General features: G+C 32.0%; 1 long non-coding RNA gene across 1 annotated transcript in view; it reads right to left on the reverse strand.

Annotated features, from left to right (window-relative positions):
* LOC142224427 (uncharacterized) overlaps positions 1 to 12,311 on the reverse strand; it is a 423,478-nt gene that overhangs the window by 125,953 nt on the left and 285,214 nt on the right. Inside the window, exon 4 of the long non-coding RNA XR_012719156.1 lies at positions 12,010 to 12,279. This is a non-coding gene — a long non-coding RNA (uncharacterized LOC142224427). The remainder of the gene's footprint in view (positions 1 to 12,009; positions 12,280 to 12,311) is intronic.

A 12,311-nucleotide genomic window follows, 5' to 3' on the forward strand; every position in this document is an offset into this window, starting at 1 on the left:
CATTTGTGTCTTTTGTTGATGATGTTCAATACTCGGATGAAACATAAACCCAAACCACTGCCGCATCAATCACTGCCATTGAGTCAAATAATCCGTCCGAATGTAGCTTTAGCCTAAAAATTCATAGAAATTTTGGCAGAAGCAAATTTAATAATTAAAAACAAAATATTTCTTTTTAAATATTTTTCAATACAACACACAGATTGAGCTATGTAGCCATTGGAAAAATTACTTTTTCCGCATTTTGAAGTTTCTCGAAAAATTGCATTTTGAAATTTTATGTAAATTGGCCTGACCTATATGACAATGTGTAAGTAGACGAGTGAATAAGGGCCAACTGATATTTAAATGTAACAAAGAGATTAATTTATTTACGGTTTATACCCAACACCCAAAAGCATTGGAAGTTTCCATGAATAATGGTAGTATCTGTATGCCAACACAACACCACTTATTACTACAGCACATGTTTACCTTCCCCCTTACTGATTGGAGGCGGCGGTGTCAACAGAGCTACTTTAATTAACATATTGACCGTACGAAGTTTCCATGAATATTTTAGCGAAAGTAAAAGCAAAATATGTATTTAAATCTTAAATTTTTGTTTACCATGTGAATCTTTTTTGAGATCAAAGGAATTCACAAAAATATTACATAATTTATTGATTTATTTTTTTTCTCGTTGAAGAAACACTACTGTCGAAACGGTATCACCAATATGAAATATTGGGGACATGTATATCCAAGCAAAAACAATATGATAAAGTGCTAATTAATTATCAATGTTTTGTTTTATATTGAGTGACTTTATGCTGAAATATAAGTTTCTAAGTGTCAATAGGGTGTTGTGCAGAAGAATGATTGTGATTGATTCAAAAGTTTAAGCTTTTATTAATTAAAACAAGTATATACGGCCGTAAGTTCGGCCAGGCCGAATCTTATGTACCCTCCGTAGAAACTTCTACTAAAGACTGTCATCTACAATGGAATTACTGGGTTGTGTTATCTTAAAACTCCTTAACATCGTTTTCTAAATTGTGAGTTAGTCCATACGTGAAATATATTAGACAAAAAAGGTAAGTCTACAAATAATTACGAATCGATATGGACTTTTGCATGGTACGTAGAGATCCAGAATTGAAAAATGGGGGTCGCTTATATGAGGACTACATAAAATTATGAACTTTATATGGACCAATTTGTGTGTGATTGCGGATCGATTTATCTGAGGGCTATATATAACTATAGACCGATATCGACCTAGTTAGACATGGTTGTTAACGGTCATATACTAGCACAATGTACCAAATTTCAACTGACTCGGATGAAATTTGCTCCTCCAAGTGGCTCCAAAATCCAAATCTCGGGATCGGTTTATATGGGGACTATATTTGATTACGGACTGATATGGACCACTTTTGGCATGATTGTTAAATATCATATACTACCACCACGTACCAAATTTAAACCAGATCCGATGAATTTTGCTTCTCCAAAAGGCACCGGAGGTCAAATCTGGGGATCGGTTTATATGGAGGCTATATATAATTATGGACTGATATGAACCAATTCCTCCATGGTTGTTGGATACCATATACTAACATCACGTACCAAATTTCAACAGAATCGGTTGAATTTTGCTCTTCCAAGGGGCTCCGGAGGCCAAATCTGGGGATCGGTTTATATGGGGGCTATATATAATTATGGCCCGACTTCAACCAATTTTTTCATGGGAGTTTGAGGCCATATATTAACACCACGTACCAAATTTCAACTGAATCAGATAAATTTTGGTCCTCCAAGAGGCTCCGGAGGTCAAATCTGGTGATCGGTTTATATGGGGGCTATATATAATTATGGACCGATGTGGACCAATTTTTGTATGGTTGTTAGAGACCATATACTAACACCATGTACCAAATTTCAGCCGGATCGGATGAAATTCGCTTCTCTTTGAGGCCTCGAAAGCCAAATCGGGGGATCGGTTTATATGGGGGCTATATATAATTATTGACCGATGTGGACCAATTTTTGCACGGTTGTTAGAGACCATATACTAACACCATGTACCAAATTTCAGCCGGATCGGATGAAATTTGCTTCCCTTAGAGGCCTCGCAAGCCAAATTTGGGGGTCCGTTTATATGGGGGCTATACGTAAAAGTGGACCGATATGACCCATTTGCAATACCATCCGACCTACATCAATAACAACTACTTGTACCAAGTTTCAAGTCGATAGCTTGTTTCGTTCGGAAGTTTGCGTGATTTCAACAGACGGACGGACGGACATGCTCAGATCGACTCAAAATTTCACCACGACCCAGAATATATATACTTTATGGGGTCTTAGAGCATCCATCCTATGGTGGAGGGTATAAAAATAATATGCATTTAATATTAGCGACGCCATCTATATGTCAGACCGGGTACTTATCAGCCAACCTGTTATGAGTCGGTCTTGAGTAATTTTGCCAAATGCAGCATGTGTCTATCTCGTCCTGATTTTTAAACCCTCCACCACCCCATCCTATGGTGGAGGGTATAAAAATCGTTCAATTTTGTAGGTTAATTTGGGATAATTTTTTTTCTCAAACTGTCTATCTAGAAGCAATTTTTTTTCTTTATGCTTTCACTGTCCCAAATCTCTAAACGAGATGGTTGAGTAGCAGGGCTACCAATTTTATTAACCCTTTCACTACCGATATCCACTACCGAGGAGAGAGAGTCTTCAGAACAAACACATATAGCTTTATAAATAATTGAGGTAGGCCTTCCAAATTGCAATATTTTTTCTATATGCTGTTAGTAAAGGGTGATTTGTTAAGAGCTTGATAACTTTTTTTTAAAAAAAAACGCATAAAATTTGCAAAATCTCATCGGTTCTTTATTTGAAACGTTAGATTGGTCCATGACATTTACTTTTTGAAGATAATTTCATTTAAATGTTGACCGCGGCTGCGTCTTAGGTGGTCCATTCGGAAAGTCCAATTTTGGGCAACTTTTTCGAGCATTTCGGCCGGAATAGCCCGATTTTCATCGGAAATGCTGTCTTCCAAAGCTGGAATAGTTGCTGGCTTATTTCTGTAGACTTTAGACTTGACGTAGCCCCACAAAAAATAGTCTAAAGGCGTCAAATCGCATGATCTTGGTGGCCAACTTACCGGTCCATTTCTTGAGATGAATTGTTCTCCGAAGTTTTCCCTCAAAATGGCCATAGAATCGCGAGCTGTGTGGCATGTAGCGCCATCTTGTTGAAACCACATGTCAACCAAGTTCAGTTCTTCCATTTTTGGCAACAAAAAGTTTGTTAGCATCGAACGATAGCGATCGCCATTCACCGTAACGTTGCGTCCAACAGCATCTTTGAAAAAATACGGTCCAATGATTCCACCAGCGTACAAACCACACCAAACAGTGCATTTTTCGGGATGCATGGGCAGTTCTTGAACGGCTTCTGGTTGCTCTTCACTCCAAATGCGGCAATTTTGCTTATTTACGTAGCCATTCAACCAGAAATGAGCCTCATCGCTGAACAAAATTTGTCGATAAAAAAGCGGATTTTCTGCCAACTTTTCTAGGGCCCATTCACTGAAAATTCGACGTTGTGGCTCGTTAGTAAGTCTATTCATGATGAAATGTCAAAGCATACTGAGCATCTTTCTCTTTGACACCATGTCTGAAATCCCACGTGATCTGTCAAATACTAATGCATGAAAATCCTAACCTCAAAAGAATCACCCTTTACAAGTAGAAACAGAGGAAAATTTAAAGTTTTTAACATTAGATTTAATTCTGTAGTGAAAGGGTTAATTTATAGGCATTTTGCCAATTTTTTACTAAAAACGTAGAAAATGCCGATTTTCCGATTTATTATGTCCGTTAGATATTTTTAAAGTATTTCCCACTTTTAGTTTTGAAAACGAAAGGCAATCTTTTGGCTCAGGTTTGGGGAGTTAGACTTTTAAAGTTTTAAGGAAATTTTTGAAAATATTGAATTAAATAATATAATACCAAAATTGACAATGACTTACTCAGTATGTGTAATATAAACATTCATAAATTATAATATATTTCTAGCACAAGAAATAACCACATACAGACATAATTTCTGATAAAATATAAAAGAATAATTTTCTGCTATTGATATGAAATAAATACTTTTGATTTGTTTTTAACCCAAAAATAGGTTTTATTTTAAAATTATTGACATTGCCGATTGTTTTGTCGATTTTTAAAATGCAAGTGGCGGGTATGATTTTTTTAGAAAAAAATTAGTTTTCTTGCAATTTTATTGTCAGCTCTACCCAATTCACTACGGCTATGGTCACCGAAATAATATAAAGAATCTCCCTAGTTTCATTGCTGTAATTAAACATTTTGCACTAATTTGTATCTTGATAGCCTCTCCACTTGATGGTGAGAGGGTTAGTACTTACGAATATTATTTCATCAAAATTAAATCGGGTTAATTACATTTTTATATCGTTTGATTTTCTCGGCAATTCATTAAAATTATTTTTACTAAACAATAAATCAATCACAATAGTCCATTCAATGAATACAAATAAAGTGCAAATATTTATTAAATTATTATACAGTGCCAAAACTTGCTGCACTCTATAAACACTTCACTGAATACAAATCATTTCACTCACAAACGAACAGTATCATGTATTATTGTTCCAAGTAATTTTTATGATGAATATGTGGTGCCCCTTTTCTATGAAAGTTTATTCCCATATATCAATAAATAACAATTTTTATAATGCAAAAATGTCTTAATTGTGAAACTACTACAAAATTCTACTTTCTTATCAAATCTATCTGCCAACTCATTTTAGTGATCATTAATCGATCAGCTGTTCCAAGCCAAACCGCAATTTAGGTAAAAGCTATTAACACCATCCAAGTCATAAATAATCGAACGGAACAAGTCCATGAGACTGCCAACAGCAAACATTTCATTCAAGAGATCTCATGCATAGGGCTCCAAAAGAAATGCATTAAAGCAGGTTTTCAATTTCATTTGGCAAAAGAAACCAGAAGCAGTCAATAAACAACAACAGCTCTGTGAGCACAGAAAAGCAGTGTTGTTTGGTAATAATAAACAAAACTATCGAGCGAAATATTTTAAATGATAACGAAATATCAAAATCAAAATATTATTGGACAACATCGAAAGAGTTGACCTAGTGCACAGTGGGGTAAATTTGTCTACTCTCTATGAAACTTTCGTTTGGAACCAAGTTTTTTATGAAATTCCTCTACCACTAAATTTTCCATGAGGTTCCCAAAAAGAAAAAAGACTTCCATGAAAAAGACTTTTCCATGAAAATTTCACAAACAACAAATTTTCCATGAAAATTTCCCTAACAACAAATTTTCTGTGCAACTGCGAATTTCTACGAAAATTCCCTAAAAGCAATTTTTTTACGAAAATAACTCTAACAAAAATTTTTCCAAGAAAAATTTTCCTAACAAATTTTCTATAAACAATCGCCAATTTACGCCAATTTTTTATGAAAATTATCTTAACTACAAATTTTCTATAAAAATTCCCCTAAAAACAAATTTTCTATACAAATTCCTCAAACAACAAATTTTCGCTTGTGCACCAAATTTTCTATGAAAATTCCTCAAACAACAAATTTTCTATGAAAATTTCCCTAACAGCAAATTTCCTACGAAAATTCACTCAACACCAATTTGTTTTACGAAAATTCTCCTAAAAAAATATTTTCTATGAAAATTTCCCTAACAGCAAATTGTTTATCAAAAATTCTCGTAACAACAAATTTTATATTAAAATTCGCTTTACACCATTTTTTTTATGAAAATTCGAAGAGAAGAAGAATAACAAAATTCGTTGTTATGATGATTTTCATGAAAATTTTTGTGTTAATTGCTTGACACCAAATTTTCTAGAAAATTTGCTTGCCACCAAATTTTCTATGGAAATTTGCTTGACATCAAATTTTCTATGAAAATTCGCATGACACCAAATTTTCTATGAAAATTCGCATGACACCAAATTTTCTATGAAAATTCCCATGACACCAAATTTTCTATGAAAATTCCCATGACACCAAATTTTGTATAAAAATTGCCATGACACCAAATTTTCTAGAAAATTTGCTTGACATCAAATTTTCTATGAAAATTCCCATGACACCAAATTTTCTATGAAAATTCGCCTGAGACGAAATTATCTATGAAAATTCGCTTGACATAAAATTTTCGTTGAAAATTCGCGTGACATAAAATTTTCTTTGAAAATTCGCGTGACCCGAAATTTTCTATGAAATTTAGCTTGACACCAAATTTTCTATGAAAATTTGTTTGACACTAAATTTTATATGAAAATTTGCTTGACACCAAATTTTCTATGAAAATTCGCTTGACACCAAATTTTTTATGAAAATTTCTTTGACACCATATTTTCGATGAAAATTCGTTTGACACCAAATTTTTTTATGAAAATTGCATTGACACCAAATTTTCTTTGCAAATTGGCTTGAAACCAAATTATCAATGAAAATAAGTTTGACACCAATTTTTTATGAAAATTCGCTTTACACCAAATTTTCTATGAAAATTAGCTTGACACCAAATTTTCTATGAAAATTAGCTTGACCCGAAATTTTCTATGAAAATTAGCCTGACACCAAATTTTCTATGAAAATTAGCTTGACACCAAATTTTCTATGAAAATTAGCTTGACACCAAATTTTCTATGAAAATTAGCTTGACACCAAATTTTCTATGAAAATTTGCTTGACACCAAATTTTCTATTAACATTTTTTTTGACACCAAATTTTCTATTAAAATTTGCTTGACATCAAATTTTCTATGAAAATTCGCTTCACACCAAATTTTCTATGAACATTCGCTTGACACCAACTTTTCTATGAAAATTTGCTTGACACCAAATTTTCTATGACACCAAATTTTCTATGAAAATTTGCTTGACACCAAATTTTCTATGAAAATTTGCTTGTCAACAAATTTTCTATGAAAATTTGCCTGAGACCAAATTTTCTATGAAAATTTGCTTGACACCAAATTTTCTATGAAAATTTGCTTGACACCAAATTTTCTATGAAAATTTGCTTGACACCAAATTTTCTATGAAAATTTGCTTGACACCAAAATTTCTATGAAAATTACCATCACACCAAATTTTCTATGAAAATTACCATCACACCAAATTTTCTATGAAAATTCACTTGACCCGAAATTTTCTATGAAAATTCACTTGACCCGAAATTGTCTATGAAAATTCACTTGACCCGAAATTGTCTATGAAAATTCACTTGACCCGAAATTTTCAATGAAAATTCACTTAACCCGAAATTGTCTATGAAAATTCACTTGACCCGAAATTTTCTACACTGTTAGAAAAATATGTTTTTCATATGTTCCGATATAAACAAAATGTGTTTCGGGCACGATTTTAAACCACAATATATTTAAGTGCGAACATGTAATTTTCCTAAACTAACACTAAATGTTTGGGACATCTATGTTAATATGTTAGAATATATTATGTTTGGGGCATGAATGTTTCATAAAAATCATATGTGTGAATACAAACATATATAAATTTACAAATTTCAACTAAACATACATATGTTGTGATATTTTATTCAAAGCGACAGAGAGAGTATAGAGAGAAATAGAGATGGAAACCGGGAGAGTTGACGAAAGATATCAATATAACACAGCAAAAGAGTCAAAAGAGAACAATTTCTGTGAAACCGCTTGTATGTTGTTTCGGAAAACTGTTTTATGATAAGGCCAAAAATTTGATATGTTTAAGTCTAAATATTATTTAATTTGAATAAAGAGAATATACATTCTGAACCAAGAGAATAGACATTTGAAAAACAAACAGCTTATGTTTTCGCCTTGAGAGCAGCATTTTATGTAAGTGTGGATATGTGTTTTGTTTATCATTTTGGCATTATGGGCACAATTTTTTTCTTGGTTCGTTAAAAGAAATCAGGGGTCTTCATAAAAATAACGAAAGGGCACTATACTCTTTTTAGAGTTGGGACGGTAAAATGAAATAAGGAGGAAATAGTGAAAAATTACACAGTAAAATGTAAAAAAACAAAGTTTAGTTTCTCTTTATTAAAAAGTAGTCCACGAGGAGTTGAGGGACACCATCAAATATAAAAGCGGGCATTAAGTTCGACTTTTACAGCTAAAACAATTTAAAAAGTTTATTCTCTTTAAAATGAATTATTAAAGAAAAATAAAAGGAATTTTAGAGCGATGGTGTTAAATGCTAGTAAAAAATTGTTCACTCCTAAATAAATTTATGTTTATATTATAAAATTATGTATGTATGTTTATACTCGACTCCACGTTCTTCTTTTGTTACTTTTTGAATTCCTTCCAAATTTTAAAGTTTTGTACAAAAACAGTTTTTTATTACAAGATTGTTATTTTTGCAATAAAAAGTAACAGTGCTTGATATAAACGAAATTGAAAGATTTTTGGATAAAATATTATTTTATCCAAAAATCTTTCAATTTCGTTTATATCAAGCACTGTTACTGACTATAAATCTTTAATAACGCACATTTCGATGTTTCATTTAAAAAAATTAATATAGTATAAATATAAATGTATAAATTAAAAAAAAAAACAAAAAAAAATGTTCGGTCGGAGCAGGGATTGAACCCACGACCCTTTGCATGCAAGGCAGACATGCTAACCACTGCTCCACGTGGCAAACAAATGTATGTTTCTGTTAAATATTGTTATGTTTGCATGGGCTCGTGGGCGCTGCAAACTATGCTATATAAATGTAACTTAAAACGATAATTATCTACTGGTGACTATAACAGCTACGTAGCCCAGTGGATAGTGTGTTGGCTTACAAACTGTATGGTCCTCGGTTCGATTCTCCGTGCAGGCGAAAGGTAAAATTTAAAAAATTTATAAAAGTGAATAATTTCTTCAACATTATTTGTATTACAGAGAAAGGTGCCAATAACTAAAAAATTTCGTGGAAGTGAAAATTACGAGTATGTTAGGCAATGAGCACAATCGTCTTTGGGAAAAATTCTTCCAAGCATATAATATTTTTGGCTCAAAATGCTTCCAAACATATAATATGTTCACATAAAACAAACATATTAATGTTTCGGCAGTATGCAATAATATATGTGCTTCCTGCAAAATATGTTTGGAACATATGTTAAAGAAGCGATTTTTTTTGAGGGTGTATGAAAATTCACTTGACCCGAAATTTTCTATGAAAATTAACTTGAACCGACATTTTCTATGAAAATTCTCTTGACTCCAAAATTTTCTATGAAATTTCGATTGACCCCAATGTTCTATAAAAATTCACTTGACACCAAATTTTCTATGAAAATTTGCTTGCCACCAAATTTTCTATTAAAATTCACTTGACCCGAAATTTTCTATTAAAATTTGCTTGACACCAAATTTTCTATGAAAATTCGCTTGACACCAAATTTTCTATGAAAATTCGCTTGACACGAAATTTTCTATGAAAATTTGCTTGACACCAAATTTTCTATGAAAATTCACTTGACCCGAAATTTTCTATGAAAATTCACTTGGCCCGAAATTATCTACGAAAGTTCACTTGACACCAAATTTTCTATGAAAACTTGCTTGACACCAAATTTTCTATGAAAATGCACTTGACACCAAATTTTCTATGAAAATTCACTTGACCCGAAATTTTCTATGAAAATTCACTTCGTTTGACACCAATTTTCAATGAAAGTTCGTTTGACGCCAATTTTTTTTAATGAAAATTCGCTTTAAACCAAATTTTCTATGAAAATTTGCTTGACACCAAATTTTCTATGAAAATTTGCTTGACACCAAATTTTCTATTAACATTTTTTTTGACACCAAATTTTCTATTAAAATTTGCTTGACATCAAATTTTCTATGAAAATTCTCTTCACACCAAATTTTCTATGAACATTCGCTTGACACCAACTTTTCTATGAAAATTTGCTTGACACCAACTTTTCTATGAAAATTTGCTTGACACCAAATTTTCTATGAAAATTTGCTTGACACCAAATTTTCTATGAAAATTTGCTTGACACCAAATTTTCTATTAACATTTTTTTTTGACACCAAATTTTCTATTAAAATTTGCTTGACATCAAATTTTCTATGACACCAAATTTTCTATGAAAATTTGCTTGACACCAAATTTTCTATGAAAATTTGCTTGACACCAAATTTTCTATGAAAATTTGCTTGACACCAAATTTTCTATGAAAATTTGCTTGACACCAAATTTTCTATTAACATTTTTTTTGACACCAAATTTTCTATTAAAATTTGCTTGACATCAAATTTTCTATGAACATTCGCTTGACACCAACTTTTCTATGAAAATTTGCTTGACACCAAATTTTCTATGACACCAAATTTTCTATGAAAATTAGCTTGACACCAAATTTTCTATGAAAATTTGCTTGACACCAAATTTTCTATGAAAATTTGCTTGACACCAAATTTTCTATGAAAATTTGCTTGACAACAAATTTTCTATGAAAATTTGCCTGACACCAAATTTTCTATGAAAATTTGCCTGACACCAAATTTTCTATGAATATTTGCTTGACACCAAATTTTCTATGAAAATTTGCTTGACACCAAAATTTCTATGAAAATTACCATCACACCAAATTTTCTATGAAAATTACCATCACACCAAATTTTCTATGAAAATTCACTTGACCCGAAATTTTCTATGAAAATTCACTTGACCCGAAATTGTCTATGAAAATTCACTTGACCCGAAATTATCTATGAAAATTCACTTGACCCGAAATTTTCTATGAAAATTCACTTGACCCGAAATTGTCTATGAAAATTCACTTGACCCGAAATTTTCTATGAAAATTCACTTGACCCGAAATTTTCTATGAAAATTAACTTGACCCGACATTTTCTATGATAATTCACTTGACCCGAAATTTTCTATGAAAATTAACTTGAACCGACATTTTCTATGAAAATTCTCTTGACTCCAAAATTTTCTATGAAATTTCGATTGACCCCAATGTTCTATGAAAATTCACTTGACACCAAATTTTCTATGAAAATTTGCTTGCCACCAAATTTTCTATGAAAATTTGCTTGACACCAAATTTTCTATTAAAATTCACTTGACCCGAAATTTTCTATTAAAATTTGCTTGACACCAAATTTTCTATGAAAATTCGCTTGACACGAAATTTTCTATGAAAATTTGCTTGACACCAAATTTTCTATGAAAATTCACTTGACCCGAAATTTTCTATGAAAATTCACTTGGTCCGAAATTATCTACGTAAGTTCACTTGACACCAAATTTACTATGAAAACTTGCTTGACACCAAATTTTCTATGAAAATTCACTTGACACCAAATTTTCTATGAAAATTCACTTGACCCGAAATTTTCTATGAAAATTCACTTCGTTTGACACCAATTTTCAATGAAAATTCGCTTTACACCACATTTTCTATGAAAATTTCCTTGACACCACATTTTCTATGAAAATTTGCTTGACAACAAATTTTCTATGAAAATTCAAACCAAATGTTTTATGCACAATGCGCTTGACACCAAATTTTCTATGGAAATTCGCTTTACACCAAATTTTCTATGCCGATTCGCTTGACACCAACATTTTCAAAGAAAATTCCAAATTTTCTATGAAACTTCGCTTTACACCAAATTTTCTGTGAAAATTTCACATATTCTATAAAATTTCGCTTGACACCAAAAATGTCCATTCTAAACCCATTGTGCACTGGACAGCCAATGTCTTAATTAAATGTTTCTTTTTTTACAATTTTCGATTTATTGTCTTTAGCACACCAAAAAAATCAAAGCGTCACATATTTTGGCGTTATGGTAAGAAGCAACAATGTCCAATTACAAAAAAAAAAACAACAACAAAAACAACAAAAATGGGATGTATACAACAACAACCCATTTCTTTTGATTTACCTTTACTTTGCTTTGTGCCAACACCACCGACCTTATGTATGGCTGCGTAAGTGCTACGCACCTTAACGTTTGGCATCGAAGTACACGACCTGCTTTGTTATTGATCACTTCCAGCGACCATCGCCACCAGCCGCCACCTTCCACAAATTTCAATCTTTTTGGGTCTTAACGTAATAATTTCATGAGGGTTAGTCTTCATTGAGCTCCGGTAAAAGATTGACCACTATACACACACCACTTATTCACGGTCTGTGACCAACATTACGGAGGCTACAAAAACACAAAAAATAAACAAAAATTAA

This window comes from Haematobia irritans, chromosome 2, assembly GCF_050003625.1.
Source record: "Haematobia irritans isolate KBUSLIRL chromosome 2, ASM5000362v1, whole genome shotgun sequence".
Classification (NCBI taxonomy): Eukaryota; Metazoa; Arthropoda; class Insecta; order Diptera; family Muscidae; genus Haematobia; species Haematobia irritans.